The sequence below is a fragment of the Pygocentrus nattereri genome, chromosome 16, assembly GCF_015220715.1.
Source record: "Pygocentrus nattereri isolate fPygNat1 chromosome 16, fPygNat1.pri, whole genome shotgun sequence".
In the NCBI taxonomy this organism is placed as follows: domain Eukaryota; kingdom Metazoa; phylum Chordata; class Actinopteri; order Characiformes; family Serrasalmidae; genus Pygocentrus; species Pygocentrus nattereri.
This window is the reverse complement of record NC_051226.1, coordinates 16,645,672-16,663,052: the sequence shown is the minus strand read 5'-3', so window position 1 is coordinate 16,663,052 and position 17,381 is coordinate 16,645,672.

Here is a 17,381-nt window from a genome sequence, read left to right as displayed (position 1 = left end):
GTTGGACGTACAGATTCAAAACTTACAAATGACACCACATTTGTGTTTTTAAGTACAATAGATATTTTGTTGTGGATACAAACTTTTTTTGCAGGAAAACATTTATATTTTTCTACTTTTGTCAGTTATTAACATTGAAACAAATGGTAAAAAATATACAGAATGTAAGTTGAACATAAATGCAATTAATTTCATATATAATTATGTAATACAATAACAAAAAAGGTTAAAATTCTCAGTATCTAAGCATTAAATGCTTTTTATAGACAATACAGATTATATATACTACTAGCCCATCTGTAAATACATTTATGAAATTATTATATATATTTTTGTCTGTCCACATGTCCAAGCTTGGCTTTATTGAAAAATATTTCATATACATCTGGCTGTCCGCACTATTGTATTATGAGGCATGAATCCAACTTACTTGGACTTGCTCTTTCCTCCACAAATGAAAAGAAAGAGAATTTGATATGACTGTTAATTTTACACTACCAAGTCCATATTAGTAAACTTTCTTTCTGATATTAAAATGCAGCGCTTGAGCCCTTGGCAACATTAAATTCTACACAAAATTTATAATAAAATAAATTCTGACAAAATACCATCCTGCTTATTTGTGCTGATGGAGTGGATTCATTAATTTTAGGTATAATGTTCCTTTAATGACCCCTAATTACATTAATTGTTTGTAAATGCACACAGCATCCAGGAGTTTGACAGTCCAATGATATGATTTTTCTCACTGGTGTGGCAGCTTGTTTTTAAGTCTGGCTGTTGATGGTCAGAGTAGCTCATTAATTTTGAGTTAGTAATAACTGTGTGCGGCGGTCAAAACAAGCAGTTGGCTTAAGTGCAGGAAGCTGAACAACATTGATGCTGGAGGTGAATGCAAGATTCAAATCACACTCACTTATTCGGATAGCTTGCATCTTGCCAAAGACTGGATGCTCAGACTATGCTGCAAATATTTGGTTTTAATTAATGTTTTCCAATGGATGAAATATCTTTTTGTAAAAGAATTTTCAAATGTATTAGTCTCCCTCATCCAGATAAAAAACTCTCACATAAAACTGAAAAAACCTCCCCAAGTGTCTTAGTGAAGTGTTGGGCCACCATGAGCCACCAAAACAGCCTCAGCATAGATTCAGGCCTACACAGAGCCATGCCTTGGCCTGACAACAAAAAGGTCAAAGAAACAGCTCCAGTCTGCTATGACATTTGTATTTCGGCACATAGTGCATACAGAGTACACATCAAATACTTTAAAAAGCTGATATTGTGGGAAACTTAATGTTCCCCACTTCTTTCAAATAAGAGTTTGATTTGATTATTGTATATAAACAGTAAGTTGATTTGGGTTGATTATAGTATATAAACACTGCTAAAATTTCAAAACATTGTTCACTCTCAAGTCCATACAGTCCAGATATGGAAAATAAGCTGTGAAAACAGCCTGTTTTGATTTCATTGTTTCTACGATGTCACGAAAACCATTTACAAAAAACATTTCATAAAATGTCAAAAAACTTGTACATACATGCACCTATTCAGCCAACAGCAGTTTAACTCCACCCATTCGTGCTGACATTATAAAAAATGGTTCAAAAGCCTGATCTGCTTTTTGAACGAGGTACAGAGCAGTCAATCAGAACAGAGATCATTTACATATATCACCATTGAAGGCAGAGTAACAAAGACAACCTGTTTAATTCTAATGGATGAAAAGAGGTTGGAAAACGGTCATACAACTGTTTTTAGTCCATTAGTTAGTATGGACCGAAGATATACTAGGATGCTATTTACTTTTAAATGCTGCAGTAACATCATTTTGCAGATGTGTGTAGTGTGACAGTTTGTTTATAGTGCATTTAGTATTGATTTATCATGCAATGTGATTGACTGACCTAATGACCTCTCCTTAAAATGCTACAGAAAAATCACATTTTTATATGTTTTTCTGATTTTTGATATGTCTGTATAGTAATGATCATTTAATTGTATTGTGAAAATGCTACCATTTAAATTTTCCAATTTCTCTAGATTTTGAACACTGCTAAAGTTACAGCTAAAGCCTGCTTTATGCTTCACACATTGACAGAATCTGCTCTGATACTGATGTAGACATCCTTAATATTTTAATTTTAAAAAATTATTTTCCACTGTTATAGTTTTCTGAGCACAACGCTTGGTCTCTTGGGGCTCTTCCCAGTGCCTGGGCCCCTGTAAGCTTTCCCCCTTGTTTACACCCTATATGGGGGCCTGCATAGATTCTCCATGTTTCTGGAATTGTACTGGAGGCATGGAACGACATTCTTATTGCCTCAGTTGGTGTAATGATGATGGTGGTGGAGAGCACTGTTATCCATCAACATGGAGAAGATCAGAGGCTACATGAATGTTAGAATTACTGGCTAAAAATAGCTTAACATCTGAAAATACCCATTATTTGGGCTATAATTGCAGCATTTCAAACAACTGAAGCTGTCATAATCCTGCCTGAAAGAGCGTATTTTGCCCCCATGCACAATAAAGAAGGTGCTAGTCCCTTTCACCCTCCTGCCGTCATGGAATGATTCACCTGAATGCCCTAGAGACTTTAATGAACAGTCAAGTATTACTTTCCTCTTGACCTCCTGTTATAATGTATATTTATCATTAGCCATCTATGCATGAGCACATAATCTGTTTGTGAAGATTGTACACCTGCCTCACACTATACTGAGCTGCTTATTTACCATGTCCACTCTTTAAATTTAACAGTATTGCAAGTAAATCAGTTTTTTACTGGTTACCAGCAGTGTATGATACACCATTTCCAGCAATCTCTCTCACTGAGAGGATGAAGACTTTCTTTATCTTTCATAGGCGTGCAACATTTCTCATTGGTTTATCTCCCAGCTTTCTACTTAGTCTGATCTGTGCACATTGGTTAATCTAATATCTTTTATTCTTATTTATCATCGACCAGAGGAGGATAAGTCCCTTTTGAGTCTTCCTCTTAGGGAGGTTATCCTGCCACTGTCACCTCTGGCTTGTTGTTTGTTTTTTTACATTCTTGTTAAACTCTGTCTTTTCTGGAATTCTGTGAAGCTGCTTTGTGACAACATCCATTGTAAAAAGCACTATACAAATAAATTTGATTTGATTCAATAGGACTTTGGATTTCGGTAAAGCTGCTGTGTGACAAATGTAAAAAAGCATTATATCAATAAAATGGAACTAGATTAAAATGTCTTGAGAAGCAAAACTTCATCCAAGAATCACAGTTGGACAGTTGCAGGAGTTGATTTCATCCTAGGGTCACCAAGTCCCCAAAACTACAGTTAGTTAAAACCTCCATCCCAACAAACATTTTTGGTTACTTTTCAGAAAAAAGCCTCTGTTTTCGCTAAACCACAAATGAAAATGCAGTGAGTTCAATAAACATTCCCTGGAAGTTTCATTGGAACTGGGTTCTGTGGTCAGTTGAAGCTTTTCACAACAAACACCAGCATTGGTTCTGGCATAAAAAGAGTGAAGTCCATGTTGAAAAGAATCTGATCTCCACCAGGAATTATAGTGGTAGATCTCTGATGTTGTAGACATGTTTCTCTTCCAAAGTGAATCATTTGAGGCTACATGGCCTCATGGACTATCGAATACTAAGAAATTTTAGATCAGCAGTACCCAACCCTAGTCCTGAGATCGATTGCCCTGAAGAGTTGAGCTCTAACCCACTTGGCTCTAATATTCAGAGGCTTTGAATAACTGGATGGGGTATGTAAAGTTACAGAAACAAAGCTCACCAGAGTGGTAGATCACCGGGACCAGACTTGGACACCCCTGTTTTAGATCAAAATCTGGCTGCTTCTGCCAGATCGCTGGGTTGTGGTCAATCTTCCAGTTATGTACTGCATATCTCCATATTAAAAATAGTTGCTGACCACGGAATACAGCTTTTGTTGTATTCCCACCCCCTGACCTAAACCTCATTGAAACTCAAAAGGTGAAGTGAAGAGAGTAGTTCATAGGTTAGGACATAAGCCTTCAAGCAATGTGAAGACACTGTGTATGGAAGAATGGCATCAGATCTCTGTTCACCCCACCTAAATCAGTATGCTCTTGATACTATTATCTTGACAGATGGATGATGTAAAAAGTACTATATGCAATTGGTCCCACTGTGAAACACTCCTTTGAATAGTTTTTTTATTTCTTTGAAGGGTGGATTTTTCTCATATTTTCAGTGTCAAAGGTCAAAATGATAGACAACAAACACCTTTTCCCTCATCTTCACCAAGGGTGCCAGTTACACTGGAGGGCACATTCTGGTTGCATAAGGTTGCATATGTTGCATATGTCATCTTGGAGGACATTTACTTTTTATGATGTTGGATATGCACAGATTTAATTGGCTTTTTGGTCTCTGTGTGTTACTAAGGTTGGCTACGGTCACATTTGATTGGTCTTTGATCTGTATATGTTAATGAGAACAGCTATGGTCATGTTTGATTGGTCTCCGGTTTCTGCATTTTAATGAGGTTGGCTATATTCTTTGTTCTAACGACTTGATCTATGACCTTGTGTCACAAATCTAGGGAAGAAAGGCGGTCCCAGACATTCTGTCTGCACTTGCCTACAAGGGACTCTTTGGCTCTATACCGAAGGACACAGCACAAGCACAGCACAAATATATAGCTCAGCTGCCACAGTATGATGCAGATACAAAGTGGGGAGGGTGGAAGGAGGGGGAAGAACTAGAAATGGAACTGGGGGTAAATGGTGATATAGCTGTTAATGAATTGTTATGAATTCCTGAATTCCCAGGACTAACAATGGACCTAATGCTGTTTCTTAGCTTCCAAAGTGTAAAATTAAAATATGTTTGATTTAAATGACCTCGGGAAATATAACTGTTCTGGCAAAGACAAATGCTATCTTAATGGCAAAAGCAGGTCTCTAAATTTATATAGTTAATCAGCTGATATTAAAGTTTCATAAGAAGTGAGAAGTGTTGTAAGTCAGAGTTACGAAATGACATTATTACTGGACGACACTGTACAACATTTTAAAGTTTTGACTCTGGGTGATGCATGAACATTTGCAGTGCTGTTGCCACCTCCTGGACATGCACGAGTACCGGGACAGCAGACTGGGACAGACACAAATCATTATCTTTCTCATCTGCAGTCAGGCATTAATACATCTATACCTGAACCAGATTAGAGTTGAGGTATTTATTGCAGTCCGCCTGTGGTCTGAACTGTGAATGTTTGTGGAGGGTTTATTTATTACACATCATCTCTTCAGCCCTGCTCATTTTAACTCAGATCCATCTCTCTCCAGCAGGAGTATGACAGTGTTGGACTCTATCCATGGAACTTTTCATGGCTCCACTGCAATGCTAACACAGCACTCAGTTTGCTGTGTACTGCATTGAGTCTTGACATCACTGCAGCAAGCAATGTCTTTACACTAATTGGTGCAAATTATGTGCAATTTTGTGCCTCTAGTTTCCCTTCTGAAAATTTAAGTCCATAGCTCTGTCTAGACTGGTACCAAATTAGAGTTTATTAAATGTCTAGGAGACATGACAAATAGTGAAAAGCAAAAGCTCCAGAGTTTTAATTAAAGGAAGTGAAAAGCTGTACATTGGGCTCTTACCATAAATTATGGAATTGTTGCATCATGACAAAGAGTTGACTTTATTGGCATTAATTTAAGGATGTCTTGCCTGACATGACCTACATTTCCTCCATTTTCAGTAATTCTAGCATTAGTGTATTAGTTGTTGGTAGCAGTGAAAGTCAAATAGCCTAAGATGCATTTAGTGCCCTTGCCACAGAAAGGGTAGAACTGCTGCAGCACAGTTGTTTGTCTCTCTCTCTCTTTCTGTCTCTCTCATCCATAAATGGGTCAAATGTATATACTGTATGTTTGGTTCACAATACATTTTTAGTCCAAATGGAATGAGTATTTTCTTTGCAAATGAAAATGATTTCATATAGAGTAGAATTTTTTTACAGCAAAATGTTTTGCATAATTTATGACCCAATGTTATCTGCTATGCTTATGCCAGCATATGAGCTTAAAAAAAGACTACACTGTGAAACTTGTTCTGGAAGGTTAAATTATATGAAACTAACATATAGCACTTGCTCATTGGTTGCCACTCCCACTCTGCAACAACATGTGCTCTTACACAATGTAAGTGCAAATCATCGTTACTGCTGTGAAACACAAGATGCTGGCTACAGGCAATAAACTCACCTCTCTTTGACTCTGTTTCATATCAGCTTAAGCCAAGGAGAAAAAATAGGAGTAATTTATAAATGCCATTTGTGCCTATTATGCTAATTCCATGTATCCCATTTTTTGTCGAATTTTGAAAATGGGATGGGCTACAGCTCTACCCGCAACCCAGGAGGATAAGCCGTTTAGGAAATATGTGTGTGTGTGTGTGTGTGTGTGTGTGTGTGTGTGTGTGTGTGTTTGGAAGTTTGCTTAAATGTTTGTGTGGAAACCATATAAATAATCATTAAAACCATTATATGAAACATTTTATAAGAACTGATCTCCATCAATATTAAGACACATTACTCACTTTTGCACATAGTCTTTTTAATCTTGAATAAAAGTGAACAGTGCAACTCTTTTGAGGTAACTCTTTTGAGAACATGCGTGCATTTGTGAGCTCCTGCTGGCATAGGATTCCTTTCTTTCAGTGATGCACACAAAGACTAAATGACTGCTAACAGCTCTCCCTTGTGGAGACACTTCAGCCTGCTCAACATACGTTCACATGTTTGCAAAAACAATGACACCTTTTGGTTTATTATATCAGAGGTGCTTTGGAATTCAGCTATAGACAGCTGAATGTGGGAAAGGTCAAAATGATAAACAACAAACACCTTAAGTATTAAATATTTTATTACTTTTTTTTAGAACTCATCTGAACCATCAGGACACTTAATGCTTTGAACTTCCATTATTCCTTATCTGGGGAATGCACACTAAAGTGTAATGTTGTGATATACTACAAAGCAAAGCACTGAAGTGTTGTACTAAAATAAAGAACTGTAAAAGGTAACACGATGCATTTGATACTTGGAGGCTGCCTTTAATAGCAACACTTTCCATCCCATAAATCTCATGCCATCCTTCATTGTGAAAGAAGATTGTTTTTAGAGTAACAAATTGACTACTTTTGGTTGGTTATATAACATGTTGCCTGACACTGTGCCATCTTCAGAATGTATTGTAAAGTCATCAAGATAGACATAGACGTTTTCTGTTATGATCCTCATGTAAATACTTAGCAATTGGAAATCTGTGACTTAAAAGGAATCACTTGGCCCACATGTCATGATTGCTCTGTGGAAAAAAGAAGGAAATATAATATAAATTCCAATGAGAGACATGGGGAAAGCATGCAGTAATTTACTCTGGAACAAATTCAACTAAAAGAAGCCTGGCTCATCTACTCTCCAGTTGCAAGCAGACTGTTGGGTAGGCTCCCTGGTGTGTATGGATGTGCTCCACACCACGGCTGGGATTACACTCCTCTCTGATGAAGGGGACCACAGGGACTTGGAACCTGAGACATCTGGAGGTGGGGGTGTCAAGCAGACCCCCTTTCTCTGGGCCCTGACAGCTCTCTGACAAGGACCAGCTGCTGGGAACTGCCTCCTACGGTTTAAAGCTACCGTTCCACAAGCCCGAAGTCTGAAGCTTTTAGCACTCCATCACTTCTTAACTGCCAAAAACTCCCTGCTCTTGAATCATGCTGATAACTAGACTGCTATTTTAAAAGCATATAATGACACTATATTTTCAATTTATAAAAGGCATTAATCATATATTCAGTGGTTGGATTGCAGCATACTGTTCTTTTGGGTGGGAGAGGGAGGCATTATGGCTTCCATATGAGTACTTCATGTTACTTTCTGCTGTAACTATTCTTTGTCACTTGTTCAATGAGAGTGTTACCAGTAGAATTCACATCTAGTCTCTCGCAATATATTTTTCCTTGTTGAAAGCGGTAGACCAATCTGTTAGATGGTTCGAACTTTAATTTCCTGCTTACTGAGAGCAATGCACTAGAGACTAAACTCAAGCAGACAGCTAGAGTGAATTTATGGGTTATGTAAAAAGGCCCATTCCCCAGTCCAGGACAGCTCTTCCTGCAAATTACATTCACTGCAGGTCTCTGATTCATTCCTGTCCCATTCATAAGCCAGCAGCATGCCATGCAGTGCCATTCAGCCCTCTCCATCCATTTTCAACCTGTCCCTCTTTTCCCTTGTTTTTTTTGCATTATTTTTCATTTTCATTTTACAGCTCCGGTTCCAAAAAAGTTGGGATGCTATGCAAAATGTAAACAAAAACAGAACATAATGATGTGTAAATCATTTAAATGCTATATATTTAATTGAAACTTGTACAGAGACAAGATATGAAATGTTGAATGTTGTTGTTTTTTAAAAACATTTTGAGTTTGATGCCAGTGACAGATTTCCAAAAAGTTGGGACAGGTCAGTAACATGACTGGGTATAAAAAGAGCATACCAGAGAGGCCGATTCTTTTGGAAGTAAAGATGAGTAAAGATGAACACTGCTCTGTGAAAGACTGTTATATATATGGTATGATATAGCATACCATAGATGATGAAGTCTGTAAGTTCTTTGCTATTTTACATTGAGAAACGTTATTCTTGAGTTGTTGCACTATTGGCTCGATAGAGCCAAACAAATGGGACCATGTCCAAAGACTACTGTGTGTGAACACATTTTGCAAGTTAATACAACTTAATACTCTACCATACAAAGAAGAAACCAAATATACATAACAGGATTCAAAAACACTGCTGGCTTCCCCGGGGCCCAAACTCATTAAAGATGGTCTTAGGCAAAGTAGAAAAGTGGTCAGATGAATCAAAGTTACATTTATTTTTTGGAAATCATGGTCACCATATCCTCCAGACTAAAGAGGAGAGGGAATGCTTGTTTTCAGTGCACAGATCAAATATGATGGTATGAGGGTGCATTAGTGCACATGGCATGTGTGACTTGCACATGTGTCTTTGTACTGTTTTCAATTAAATATAGGATTTAAATGATTTGCATATAATTCCATTCAGTTTTTATTTCCATTTTGCACAGCATCCAAACCCTGCTATTATAACAGGGTTGTAATCATTTGTAGTAGAATAATATGGTGCACAACCTAACTCTGAGTAGAGTAGAACAGATTTTTATATAGTTAAACTGGTCACTTTCTCTTACCCCTACAACAACATCATCTGCAAATCTTTGACAGGTATCTGACTAATATTTTTTATGTAAAATGAAAGTAACGTTTTCATAATAACAATCTTTGACCCTCTTAGTTAATAATGCTGCAACATAGCAGAATTTAAAAGCTTATAACTAATGAATAGCAAGAGCTAGCCAAGCAAAAGTACAGCCTCCACACAGTAGGATTATATATAGCATATTTCTACCAAGTCATCCTAAGTATGAGAGTCCATATCTCCCTCCCATATATTCAGAGCAGGTGATTTTGGTGCTATAGTTGTTTTGTATATATTTTATATATAATATAAAATATATATTAATATATATATTGCAGTTTTCTGCTTCTTGTAATTTGTGGTCAAAAATTATTTGGCATTGATGGGCATAGTTTATTCTTACTCTCTAGAGTTTGGTTCAATCAACATAAAATGATTTCGAATAATTGAAAATTAGAGTTACTTTTGTTGCAACTAGCATCTCCATTTCTTATAACTGACCCCACTTATTAAGTAGCACTTCCACTCACATCACTTTTGGCTTAACTGTTCAGAAATAATAGGTGATTATGTTTTCATTTCACCTATTTTAATCCACCTCTAAGTTAATTTTCCTGTAATATAGCATCATTTAAAGCTTATAACCATCTTATACTGAGATCTAGCCAGGCTAAAGGACACAATGTTTCTGCACAATGTTACTACTAAGCTATTGAAAGCAAACAATGGGAGTCCATTTCTTTCTTATATAAATTCAGAGCAGGTCATTTTTGGAATCTTTTATTCATTTGTGTATCAAAAACATACTATAGAGGTTATGCAAATAAAACTACTATATTACTAACTAATATTTGTTTTTATACTTTGCAGTTCTTTGCACAGTTTTTTCTCACCAATCATATTTTATTGATGCATTGATAAGAGCAGTGCTTTGCCTCAGTGACATCATTTGTCCTTATTATGTATTTTGGAGCTTGGTTCACACAACACAAAATTGCATTGAATAACAAATTACATTGAATCACATTACCAATTTTTTTCCAACAAATATTGACTGAAAGTGTAACATTTCCAATCATGCCACTTTTGGCTGAATTGCTCACAAACAGTAGATGCTTATGCTAGTTGCTTATACAGTAGGTGCACACTATTTATATAGAAAAGAGTTTCATATTTCATTTTTGCTTCTGAGAGTATGTTATACTCTGTTGATTACTTTTATAAAGGATGTTGGAAGCTATTTTGCACAGGCCAAATATTAAACATAACCACTACAATCCCTGCTAGCATCTATTCAACTGTGCCAAGGATTATTTCCTTGGTGTAAGAGAGGGGCTATTACTGTGGCTTGGCAATTTAATAGTTATGCTATCCGTGTTATCGCCACTGATTTAGCATTTGGTGTACTCAGCTTTTTGTGCGCCTCAGTGAATATACATTGGAGTAATGCATCACACTGAAGCCTAAACAAGGAGTGAACTTGTGAGCATGAGTATTCTGCAGCTAAGGCATAACACTGCCTTTAATGGAAAGTAAAGCGTATAGCAGGAGTCTTCATGTTGGCCAGCACAAGATCAAAGAGGAGCTCGCCACCAAGCTAAATGTTTTCACATTCATAGGGTAACATGCTGGTTATAGAGCACAGTATGTGGTTACAGGACTTCACTGGCTTACTGGAAGGGCCCTGGGCCGAGTAATGGTGGGACGCGGGGCACATGTGACAGAGCAGAATCGATGTGTATGTAGGAGCCCTCGGCAGCAAGGGAATGCTGTCAGATGGTTCTGATTTCACAGCCCAGCGAGCAGGTTCCCAACAAACACAGGCTCTGTTGTAAGTGAGCCGAGAGAAACTGCTGTCCCCCCTATAATTCATTCTAATTACCATGCTGTCAGGGATGGTTACTTATCAGTACAGTGAAAGCTTATTATTGCCTTTTCTTTTATCCAATACCCACTGGCACACTTATAGTCACTTGAACATCTCTTACCATTAGATGTCTGGAACCTTCACTTGCTCACTCCTTCTACTGATTTCCATCTGACAGGTAATTAGTTTATAAAGAGCTTAATTTGAGGAATTGGGTCGTGCTGCATTTTCCTCTAAAATGGGCTTTAATTGGGTAAAATCACCAATGCTCAATTTTGCAGAGTAATTGCCAGGCTTTGAGACTGATGCAACATTTAGCAGAGCTGTGGGTGACTGGGTAATAGTGTGAATAACATTAGCTAAGAGCAGCATGTGTGTTTTTGTGGCATTCTAAGACATGGCTCTGGGTATATTGACTGCCTCTGAAGGCAGGAAGGAAACGTTTTGGGCTCTTTTTATACCCATTTTTTAACCAGTCAATACTTTAAGCTTCATGAGTGAAATGGAAATGGAAGTGCAAATGAAAACCACAAAGTCCTAAAGAATTTAAAATACTTTCATGACTTCAATATTCCAACGCCTTTCTACTGTACCTTACACAATCACAATGGAAGTAATCAGAAATTCAGAAATGCATGAAAAGGCACAGGTGTTGCTCTTATTTCAGTGAAAGTTGATCTGAAATGACTATCATATTGTGCACTCCTATAAAATATACCCAGGTAAGAGCTGAACTTACTGAAGGTTGTCACGTGAATTGTTTGCACCCATGTATTAGGTGACTGAGTGCCAGCTAATAGCTTCTTAGTTCTGTCCCTCTTTATCATGACACCAAGGTCATCTGCAGATGATCAACAGAGATTAAGAGAATGAGGGAAACCTGTTTCCATCCTAGACTATTGTAGCCTTGATTTATTTTAGTGTGCATGGTCGAGAATCCAAATTTATGTAAGGTATTTATGTACAGTGTCTAAGACACTTGTATATACTATATTTATATAGTTCTTTTTTACAACTGTAATTGAGCTCATGCCTCTTATTTTCTGAGATTTCTGAGACAAACAAGTAAATGAATAATTTATAATGTTAAATGGTGCTAAGATGCGCAATATTGCTTACTGCTTCTTGTAGATTTCTTTTATATATTTGTGCTCATTGCTTCCCTTCTCTCTATATTACAATGCTGTTTTGTATATGAAGTGTTTAATTCCAAAGTAATATATGTAGAAGAGGTTTAAAAGGAACTTCAGAAGCACCTTGTCAAAATGCACATTTTATTTCCCTAATAAAGGTGCCATTAATCATAATATAGCATTGATATTTCTTGTATAGTTCTCAAAGTCTGTTCTCAAAAATGTACAGTACTGTGCAAAAGTCAGAGACAAGCCTCCTTCTAATTTCTAAAAAAAAAGGCAATTAAATATTCGTTTTTAGTGTCAGAAAAAAACAACCAGCAGTATATTTAACAAAAAAATACAAAAAACCCCTAACAGTTCAGCTTTTTCAGCATTTAGTTCTTAAACAGCAATTCTTAAACAAGACCTCCCCTTTGTGGATAGAAAAGGCCACTGTGCCATTATTTACACAGCTCTAAAGTTCAGTCTTAGAAGTTGGTTGCATTTTTCAAATTCTCATGATCCAAGTATTCCCAAACACATTCAATTAGTGCTGGAGTGGGTAATCAGGAGAGTCAGAAGAATTCACAGATGGATCAGAAGGGTTTTGAGAGCTGGCTACTTTAAGGCAGACATATCAAACTGGGGAACATCCAGGCCAAAGTGCTGACAAATGAGTGTTTACCCTGATATAATGCTCTGAATTCAGTTGATGAAGGCCTTGCTAATTAGCTGATGAGCTGAATCAGGTGTGTTTAATAAGGCAGAGTGCTGATGTCTGCAATGTTTTGGCTCATGAGAACTGAAGCTTGGCACATGTGCTTTCAGGCAATGTAAACTCATGCATATCACTCAGACACAGACTTCAGAAATGAGATAAAGCTAAGGTTTTTATTATCATTTCCCAGTCTATCTTAAATAACATAGCTGTTACATTTAGACTCCCGTCGGGCACATATTATGTGCCCGCTACATTATTTAAGGTAGAACAGAAATTCAAATAAGAAGCTAACATCGGCATTGAAAGACTAGAACATCAAATTCTGTGTGAGTCTAGTACTGGCTGTCTAAACGGGCAGTTCTTTACTGAGTTCCTTACTTTTTTGGACTACTGTTGTAGCAGTGTGAATACGTAAGTCATGTGAAGATGGATGGCAAAAGTAAGAACTTAAAAAAAAAAGCTGCTTAAGGATGACGAGGATATATCTGAGCAGGTGGGCAGTGAGAACAGCTGGCCTTAACTTACTTAGCTAGTATATGATTGTAACATATTGACTGTCGTGATTCTGTCACATGTAAGATAAAAGCTTTCAGCGGTTTTCATTTTATCACTAGCTCAGCTGCACTGCTGTTAAGAGTCTCAGTTGCACTGGTTGTTGGATATATGTTAACCTGTGATCCCATTAATGTGGGCATCATTTTGCTATTGTTTTGTCTAAATTAGAAAAAAATGTGCTCATAGTGGTGACATGCTCAAAGCAGCAGTTAGTGTGCTGCCATCATGGTGCATAAACCTCATGTAACCTGCTGTGATGTGATATAAAATATTCACTGACCACCCAAACAGGTAAACCAGGTAGGGCCCATCAGATATTTGCGTCCAGAGGCTGATAACTTAATAATCTAGGTCTGAGCAGAAGCACAAGCCATCAGTGAAAAAGTTAACTTTTCCTCTCTTTATTGTGCAGCGTTTCCCATAATATAAATTATGCAAACATATAATTTTTTTGTAAGATTCAATGTTGAGAATATAGACTCAAAGTTTTCAGATTCTGACAACTGAAACTTGTGCCAGTTTTAGCCTTGTCTCCCTGAGCATGTTTCTAAATTTGATCATGATATGATAGCAATTTTTGCCAAAAAGGGTTTGAGCATAGTATCACTAGACTCCCACGGGCTTAACAGCTTGATATTGCTAATGCTTACAATCCCCACTCAGTTGTCTATGTATTTATTGGTATTTCTCTGCGGTACTCAGCAAGTAAAATGGCAGAGACTGTGAATCCAAAAAGAAGAGTCCAGACTATAAGAATAATAATCTTCACACTTGGGGGTTTTAGTTAGATAAAAGCAGCAGACTGTGCTAAGCTTTCAGGTTAGTAAGTGTTGTGTTTTACTCACAATGTCATAACTACAGCAAGGAGATTGCACTGTTTTCATCAAAAGCATCATTGGATGTTGTCAGTAGGCCTGCTTTTCCATGATTCAGCAATCAATTTCTTATTGATGTAGGAGCACTAAAGAAAACCAATGAGGTCTCCTTACAAGATGTAAGAGAACAGGCACTGAACCCAGCATATTGTCTTCCACTTACTATTGTCTAGAGAACTTTCAGCAGTGTATATATACATATGCTAATTTAATACATCATAGTACATAATCTATTGCCTAAATATATTACCATAATATAACAGCATAATCTAAGATCTTGTACCAATGAAAATACATTTTTTGGCTTTTTATTATTTTTTTTCATATTAACAACTGCTGCAGACTTAATTTAGACAAATGTGTAAAGCTTTTTCAGCTCCTTGCAACCAGCTTCAACATTCTTCAGTTTCAAACAGGAGCAATGTGGCACAAACAGAAAACCTGAACTGCTTCCCCTATGACTTGCCCTGGCTATTACTAGCCTAGCTTATGGGTTACACATCATCATACTAAAAATCAGCACTATTTTTTTCTGTTTCTTCATTATGAAAGACATGCAATTTTGATAGGAGGTGTGGACATTATTTGTACCATTCATGAACACTGATCCTCATTAAAGCACAGGAACATATATACACATTTCACAAACTGACTTGCTTCATGTGGCATCCTATGACAGTACCACATAAAGCAAGTCAGTTAGTGAAACTTGCTAGGTCTGCCCTGGTGGTAAGTGCTATTATTCTGAAACAGAACCATCTAGGAGCAACAACAGCTCAGCCATGAAGTGGTACACAACATAAACTCACAGAACAGGGCCGTACTAAAGCGCACAGGGTGTTAAAAATGCCTATCCGCTGTTGCATCACTACAGGAAGCAACATCAGAACAAGCACTGTGCACCTAAAGTTTCATTAAAAGGGTTTCCATGAGAGGCACACAAGCCCTAAATTACTATGTGCAGCACCAAGTGTCGGCTGGAGTGGTGTAAAACATGCTGCCTCTGGACGCTGGAGCAGTGGAAACATGTTCTCTGGAGTGAAGAAACAAGCTTCACTGCCTGCCTTTCCGATGAATCTGGGTTTGGTAGATGGCAGGAGAAAACACTACCTACTGCCAAAGCAACATTTATTTCCAATGCAATTACTGCCTTAGAGTGACTGTTACCTGTAGCTAGCCTCATTAGTGGTTTGAGATGGAGCAATATAGAGCTATAGAAGTAGGCCTTCATTCATTAACAGTGCCTCAGCAAGGCACCAGTGCTGACTGTTGAAAGATCCCTGCAGGCAAAGCTGATAACTTCCAAGTGTCTTGTTTATGGAGAAGAGGACAAGTCTGAAAAACCAAATAGAGATGAACAAATAAGATCCCACTGAAGCGTACAAGCTAAGCTTAACATCTTTGTTAGTACACGAAATAAATTGAGCAGAGCCTCAGTGGAGAAGCATGTAAAGTAATGCTCACTGTCATTTTGGGGTGGGAAGGCAACACAACAATCACTTTTGATTACAGATTTTACGTACCATTAATCATCATTTCAAAATTGCTCATAGACTAATCTGCAGACAACAGTATGTCATTATTATGCACTGTGTGTTACCCTCTTTCTTGCATGTTGCACATGTATGCATGGGGATTTAACGCTGAAAAATGAATAAAGATGTCTAACTGATGTGGAGCGAATCCAGTTTGTGATAATTAACTTCTTTGATTTCAGAGTCTGAAGTTCCGTCAACTGCTGAAATAAAAAAAAAACACTACTTTATCTTGTATTCTTATTCATTAGACATACTTGACTTTGATTTCTTCAATAAAGTAATTAAATATTTTAAGAAAGAGTTGAACTAGCAAAATGGCTGAATTAAAAATGCTTAGAAAGATTTGAGGAAGATATCATCATGTCTTGATCTAGTCACAGGATTTTAATAAAAGGTCTTTCAACACAATGCAAATGTCATCTTTTCTCTCACCGTGGTTAGGAATGACAGAATATTACCGGTACTATCAACTTTCTGATCAACGTCTCAGATACACAAATGGAGCAGTACTCACTGATTGTACAATCCAATAATGTGCAAGTAATGAAGGATTTACTTTAAGGACTATGAATCAGCAGGCATATCAGTTCTAGATATCAAAGCAACAGCTTATGTGTAATGTCCTTTGAGCAAATCAGCGCCTCGTAAGAACTCAATAAAAAGATCAGGAGGTATGTGGCGAAGCTCCTGTTTTTGCTTCTGAACCTAGGCCGTTCTATACAACGATCAGTTAAAGGGTCTATAAAAAAATTCCTTGCATTATTTTTAGTGTGCCAGTATTCTACACTGTTAAAGTGCATACAGTTCATTTCATAGTCCATAGGAAATTAAACTGCAAGAACAGCCTGTTTTGAATTCATTTTTTGTGCTGTCATGAAAACCAATGCATTTAAATGTGTGCTTTTATTCAGCCTTCAGCAGTTTAGCTCCATCCGTTCACACTGACATCATATGGTGTGTTTCAGTCCAAACTGCTTTTTGAATGAGGCACAAAACAAGGCAGCCAATTTTGGGTACTATTTTGCTTCACAACGCCTTGCGTGCACCCATCCTCCATGAATAGTCGAACACACATGGATTCAAACACATTCTAGGACAAAAAAATTAACAAAACTATCGTAAAATGATGTCCGAGATGCCGGGCAGGATATATCTAACCACTTAATGTAAAATCTTTCTGTGAGGGAGCTTTCAGATTTGGACATCTGGTTCCTATAACCTCCTTGAACAATTCTGACTAGGAAAGTTCCCCTCACGTCGAATCAATCTGAAAATCGGTTCCTACGTGCTGGTTATACCTTATCTAGTTTATTTTTTGTATTGAAACGATCTGTGTTCTGCCACCTTATTCGTTTCTTCACCGTGTCTCCACCAATTTATCGAAAAGACCCTTTAACTTAGTATGTTAGTTCACTTCAAAGCAGGTCGTGTG